Source organism: Populus trichocarpa, chromosome 1 (assembly GCF_000002775.5).
Source record: "Populus trichocarpa isolate Nisqually-1 chromosome 1, P.trichocarpa_v4.1, whole genome shotgun sequence".
Classification (NCBI taxonomy): domain Eukaryota; kingdom Viridiplantae; phylum Streptophyta; class Magnoliopsida; order Malpighiales; family Salicaceae; genus Populus; species Populus trichocarpa.
The window spans coordinates 46,788,203-46,795,453 of NC_037285.2; the positions used below are offsets into that span (position 1 = coordinate 46,788,203).

Below are 7,251 nucleotides of genomic sequence, written 5' to 3' on the forward strand. Positions count from 1 at the left end.
GTAGAGCCTAGACTACACATTTTTTCTTTATTTTGATATCAAGAAATTTTACGATGATCATGGAGTAAATACCCTAAATCCACTTTGAATTCATGCAGATTGCTCAAAAACAAATCTTATACTAACCTTATTTAAGTTTGAATTTGAAATAATAACATATGATATAAATACATTGATCATATATATATGTTTAACGTCACCTCAAAATTAATACAAGAATAGTAAACTCTTAGAGCATTGGGCATCATGGGTCAAATATAAAACCCTATAATGATGCATGCTTTACCCAAACCCATATGGGTGGAATTTGTTTGTTAAGCAAAAAGTGATAGAGGGAGAACTGCAAAAAGAAAGACCAAAAAAAAAAAAGTTTCCAATGGTGGTTGGTGTGGCGGTGGAGGCCATAGTGTACGTTAAAAAAATCTGCTTTAATTAGGATTCACTTTTGAGATATTAATTTTTTTTAAAAATGCATTTGTTGATAGTGGATTTATGGCATTATACATGGGAGGCAGTTTTCTCATATGGTAACAAAATCCCACCCCCTTTTTCCTTACTATATATCTTTCTATATTCTATATATAGAAGCCTTCTACGTTCACCTCTTTAGTTTGAATTTGTCCATCTCTCTCTCTCTACATATGTGTGTGTGTGTGTGTGTGTGTGTGTGTGTGTGTGTGATTGTGTGCCTTGTGTTTCCCCAGATTAATTCGTTCTCTTTGCAAGAAGATCAATAGAGGATTTGTGTCACTCATCAATGGAAGCAAGAAACGGATTCGAAAGGGATGGGAGATACATCAAAGAAGAAGGTGACATGGGTTATGCCTGGCTCCCTGTATGCCACAAGCAAAGACCAATCTTTTGTTTTAGATTGGCTGTTGCCGGTGGCGTGCGAGGAGCCAAGCATACTCTCTCTTTCTCTATCTGTGTGTATGCGTGCGTGCGTGCGTTGATCATTCTTCTGCTAAACTTTTATGTATTACTTCGATGCTTCTACATGTCCTTCTGATATTTATTTTCCCTTGTTCATAGAGTATTTTCTCATCTTGAAAACCAGGCATGATCAATTATACAGAAAGCCTTTTATTTTGTTCGAAAAAATGAAAGCAAGAAGCACTTTTGTATCCATTGATCACCAGAATTTTGTTTGTCAAAACAAATATTATATGCCCTAGATCACTGCTTATTCTTTGCATGTGCATCAGGTCTAAGAGAACTCACATGTATACTGCTTGCAAATTAAATGGTAAGTTTATTTCTTAAAAAAAAATTAAATAATGTTTGGTTACTCTTTTGAGCCAGTAGATATGGAGATAATTGGGATAAAATCATAATGAATAATTTCGTGCTTGATAAGTTTATTTCTTGTAGTTGTTTTGCCTTTTAAATATGGTTTTAATTGCTTAGACAACACTAAATTATTTTACTAAATATATATATATATATATAACCCACATTGAACAAGCTCTTCGATATATAAGGGTTTTTGTTTTTTTCTTGATTTGGATCTAATTGGAAGAGCATGCATGTACTAGCAGTGTTTTTCTTTATCAGGTTTCAGCATGATCATCGCAATTAAGAGAGGAATATTGATGGTGTGGCCTCTCTCTTCTTGCAAGGAATATATTTCTCCCATGAACTTTAATTTGATGATTCGATTCCCACTTAGCTACCATTCTATGCAGCAGAAAAGCTTAAGGGCCATCCTCTGATCAAGAACTACTTTCTCAAGGCTCGGAGAGAGCATCATTGTAATTTGCTAATGTTTTAATTCCTCCATTGTGCTTTACAGTGTTACCTTTTTTCCTCAACTACGGAAGAACATTAATATTTTTTTCCTGGCCGTCTGTGTACTAATTGGTTGGCATACATACTTATATTTGTAGTTAAACTAGCTAGTTGCTCATTTGTTACATTAGAGCTCTCTCTCTCTCTCTCTCTCTCTCTCTCTATATATATATATATATATATATATATACACACACACACACACACACACATATATATATATTCCACGGATGGAGGGATCGATTAACATGGTATTGATGTAGGGAATGAGTTGTAAATAGATTGTAAGAGGTAAAAATTAAAAAAATATTTTTTTTACATTGTGATGATTAATTAATCAATGTTTTTTAATTAAAAAAATATTAAAATGATATTTTATTTTGTATATCAATCTATTAAAAATATTTAAAAAATATAAAATAGTGTCAAAGAGCACTAATTTCATTATACTTAAAACGCACTGGAAAATATTTAACTCCTACTTTTTTATGAACACGACTAATTTTCATTAAACTTAAAACGCACTGGAAAATATTAAACTCCTACTTTTTTATCATCACGACTAATTTCCTGTCATTGTTATGAGAATATCTCATGTCTACATCATATTTGTTCATGGGTTAGGTGATGTTACGGAAACATTATGGAAGCTCATGCATGAAATCCACACACATGCTCATGTATACATCGCTGCACCATTAAACAGTTTTATTGACGGATTTATTCTATTATATAAGGCACACAAATCATCAGTAAAAATTTTACTGATGGCCTCACCGGCAGAATCCATCCGTCGGAATATTAATCGTTGGTAATTCCCCGTTCCGTCGCTAATTCTGTCGGAAATAAAAAAAAATCAAACACCAACAATCTTAAAGACGGCGAAGCGCCCTAAAAAAAAAATTTCCCGCGAGAACTTTATTGACAGAATAATTCTGTCTGTATTTTCAATGGTAATCACCGACGGAATGGTTATCAGTGATTGTGGCATGGGCGGTAAATATTTCAGAACTCTCTGTAAAATACCTACGGATATATTTCGTCGGTAATAGTAACGGTAAACACCAATGAAATATATTTGTCGGTGATTGTGGCATGCGTGATAATTTTTTTGCAACTCTCGGTAAAATACCGATGGCCTGGTTCTGTCTGTAAGACCGTCGGTATTTATTTAAAAATATTTAAAAAACATTATTTATTAATAGTAAAAAAACTAATTAACCAAATAAATAACCAAATAAAATTGTATTAAACATTAAAAATATAAAAATAATGTTAAATAATATTCATTCAAATATTTATTAAATTTAATGTGTTTCAAAAACAAAATTAAACTAGAACAATTCAAAAATAAAAATAAATAAATTTATTTGATATTTTTTTTATTCGAGAATAAGAAACCCGGAAAGAAATGTTGAAAAAACACTTTCATTGTTTGTTTAACCAAATATTGAGCTCATACCCACTTACAAAATGGAAAATTAATACTAGCCCCAGGGCAGCTTGGATAAAAAAAATATTTGTCATTTAAAATAAAAAAAAATTTCATTATAGCAGTATCTTTTACATCATCAGAATAATTATAAATATTAAGTGAAAAAGGTGATGTGTGTATTTATTAAAATAATTTGAGAATTAGTGTTAAGAACTGCTAAAAATGTTCTAATTGAAGGTTGAGCAGATTAAAGTAATTATATAATTAAATAATATCTCAAATATAATATAATATATTAAATCATAATAATATCTCCAACATTTTTTCCCTGCATTAAAAAAATGGATCACACTTACCCATAAAAAAGAGTTCTTGCCAGCTCTCCATGCATCATAATTTGTTTTATATTAAAAGATGGATGACATTTCATCTGCTATTTAAACTTTTTATACAAAAAAAAAAAAACCAGAGGATCTCGAAAATCAAGACAAGGGCTTTCTATGCTTAAAAATTTATTTTTAATTTTTTATTTATTTAAAATATTTTAGAGACCTGATACTTTTATTTATGTTCTTAAATAGCTCTAAAATCAATTCAAAAATCTAAAATTAACCTAAATTAAAAAATCTTCTTGCTCAGGCAAAAGAAATTGTAAAGAACACCCAGTAAAACTCACTTCATCAAATAGAATTTGTTGACACGAAAATTAACTATTTTGATAATCATAATCAGTATTGTCAATTGAGAGCTCTCTCTTTACCACCAGAATCCAGCGACACTCTCTCTTCTCTCTCAAACGAGGAACTAAAAATAAGAAGAATAAAGTTTTGTATCAAATTTGAATTTTAGAAAACTAAAGGGACTGAAAAACAATCATTTAGAAAGTAGAAGGACTAAGCTGAACTTTCTAGCACTTATTTTGAAACCTCCGCCTATTTTCTCCATCTTTTCCACTATGATCCTCATTCTTTTAATTCTGCTCTTGGTTTATAAATCAATCAGAAGTAATTGTCCATCAATTTTGCAACAAAAGAACTCAATCGATGAGAAAAAATGTTTGGTAACCAAAATGAAAAAAAAATACCATTGAAATCCACAATGATTTGTGAGTATGTGAACAATATTGTTTTTACGAAAACCACTATTTCTTTTAGTTTTTTTCTATAATATCTACTAATATTGCATGTAATCATAAATTTATTACTGACGGACTCAATGATAGACCACAAATTACCAACGAGAGTTTAACGAATTATTTATGTCCGTGAGCTCATCAGTAAAATACATATCGACAGACTATAAATATAAATACCGACAAACTATTATTGAAATCATGAGTATGTGAACAAAATATATATATATATATATATATATATATATATATATATATATATATTTACAAAACCACTATCTCTTTTAGTTTTTTCTATAATATCCACTAATATTGCACATAATCATTTGTGGTACAATTAATTTAATTTCTTAATATAGAAATAGATGCTACTATATGTGAACACAGTTGATTTCACATTTCGAAGACTTGGTAAATAGTTGAATATGAAACGTGGGGCTCATGTATTTTTTTTTCACCCTTGAAATTTGACAATTCAATTGTGTCCTTTTCCGTGCTGGCCCGGATTCAGATTGTTTGAAAAAGGAAGAAGAGCACATAAATTCCGGTCAATATTTTCGCCCCGTGACTTGCGCACGTTGATGAAACACTGTAGGGTACCGCTGTTCTACCAACAATATCCACGCGAGAGAGAGAGAGAAAGAATTCTCTTAACCTAATCTTTGTACTTTCTTATGCTTTGGTTTTAACGGTTTATTTATTGGTTATCGAGGATTGAGATTGTTGTTTTTTTTAGAGTATTTTTTTATTTGAAAATATATTAAAATAATATTTTTTTAAAAATAAATTTGATATTAATACATTAAAATAATATGAAAATACTAAAAAAATATTAATTTAAAGTAAATAAAAATTTAAAAAAAGTTTAATTTTTTTTAAAAATACTTTTAAAACATAAAAATAAATAGTTACTATTATATAAAAAAACATTTTCAGATTAAATTTCATATATCACGTTTTGTAGGAGAAATCTTATGAAGCTTAAATTATAAGTACAATTTACTTGTTGTATGGAAAGAGATAAATGCCAGAGAGAGAGAATAATAAAAAAATATATTAATTTAAAGCAAATAAAAAATTTAAAAATAATTTAAATTTTTTTAAAAGCATTTTGAAAATAAAAAAATAAACAGTTACTATTATGTAAAAAACATTTTCAGGTATCAAGATTAAATTTCATATATCACGTTTTGCAGGAGAAATCTTATGATGCTTAAATTATAAGTACAAGTTACTTGCTGTATGGAAAGAGATAAACGCCCAAAAAAAAAAAAAACAGGAGAGAAAAAATATTAAAAAAAAGTCTTATAATAAAAGAGTTTTTATCATCTTTTTTAGGAATGAGATTTAATTTTTTTTTCTTTTATTTTTGTGTCTATCTCTCCTATGATATAAGTATAAGATGATATATATATATATATATATATATATATATATATATATATATATATATATATATAAAAGTATAAGATGATTACTAACATAATATTTTATATTTTAGACAGATGCCCTGCCTTTTAAATTAATGTATTTATAAGAAATTTCTAAAATGATAAGAAGGTGAACAATCCACTTGATGTCTTTTCAAGTTACAATGCATGTTAAAGTTTTTAAATTTATTATTGGATTATGGGTTAGATGAATTGATCCAAATGGTATCACTTAAAAAAAAAAGTTAAAAAAAAGTTAAAGTAAAAACATTATATTGAAAAAAATTAAAAAAAAGAAGTTAAATTAGGTTTCAATCGAGTCACAACTTAATTCATAAGATCAATTGGATTTTGATCAGGTCAATAATTATCTAATTTAATATAAAATTATTCTCGGTTTATATTAGCAGGTTGACCTACTAGGTTGAATAGCACTAATAAATATATCAACTTTTAAGCAATTATTGATTGAAAAATACACATGTCAAATAAGGTTCAATTCAAAATATGAGAAATAGGATATAAACAATTATTCAAGTGATTTAACTATATACCACAAACTACTACAAAAAAGAAATAAAAAAATTCTTTCTTTTGAATTGATGAGAGAAGGACATTGTGCCAAAAGACTCCCTCCTATAGTTAGAGTCCATTCTTTGATGTAAATGGGAACTTGTGGCTTTGGTTTTGTCCCTTTTTTTTTTTTTTATTATTTAAGCTTTTGTTTTTGCCTTGCTTTATCCTCTCTTTCATTTGTTTATTTGTATTGCCATCTGAAAATATAATACTGATGTTTTTTTTTTTTTTTTTTACTTTTTTAACTTCTGAATTCCCACTTATTTGCAAATAAATAAATAATAGTAGAGAGAGAGAGAGAGAGAGAGAGAGAGTATTTTAGCAGCTGCTTAGAACTGATGTGTTAGGTCATGCTATATTCTTGGGTTGATGAAGATCCATCCTTCTTTTTTTCTCAAAAAAAAGAAATAAAAAACTACAATTATGATGAAGGGAACATTGAGAGATCATTCTTTCTCCAAATATGGGGTGTATGCGTGTTGATAAGAGAACAACGTATTAGTAAATCCACGAAACTTCGAGCTGTCAAAATTTCTTCAAAGATGCTCCAACTCTTTTCCATGTCGCCATATATCTATGCCACTGCCTACCAACTATTCTTGTTGGAAAGAAAGTATAGTTACTACTAGTCATCAATTAAAGACAATCAACACCACCTCTACGAGAATTCAAGGGAACGTCAATTCGAATATGATTTCACCCCTTCAATATTTTACGTTAAGCATCCAAGTTTTTACCTCAGACCTTGATCATAGTAGATTTCAATCACATTTCAAAGATGGTTGAAATACGTCGAATGCTTATGAAAATGAGATTACGTATGAGTGTTTTATATGCTCTTTTTTATTGGATTCATGATTTCGATAATGACTAGCCTTTTTCTCTAGTGT

The 7,251-nt window shown here is 28.8% G+C and overlaps 1 long non-coding RNA gene across 1 annotated transcript; it reads left to right on the plus strand.

The window, feature by feature from the left end:
- The first annotated feature begins 315 nt into the window (after positions 1 to 315).
- LOC112329001 (uncharacterized) lies at positions 316 to 1,918 on the plus strand. The gene is made up of 2 exons (XR_002984437.2): positions 316 to 809; positions 1,206 to 1,918. It is a non-coding gene; the product is annotated as an uncharacterized LOC112329001 (long non-coding RNA).
- The last annotated feature ends 5,333 nt before the right edge of the window (positions 1,919 to 7,251 follow it).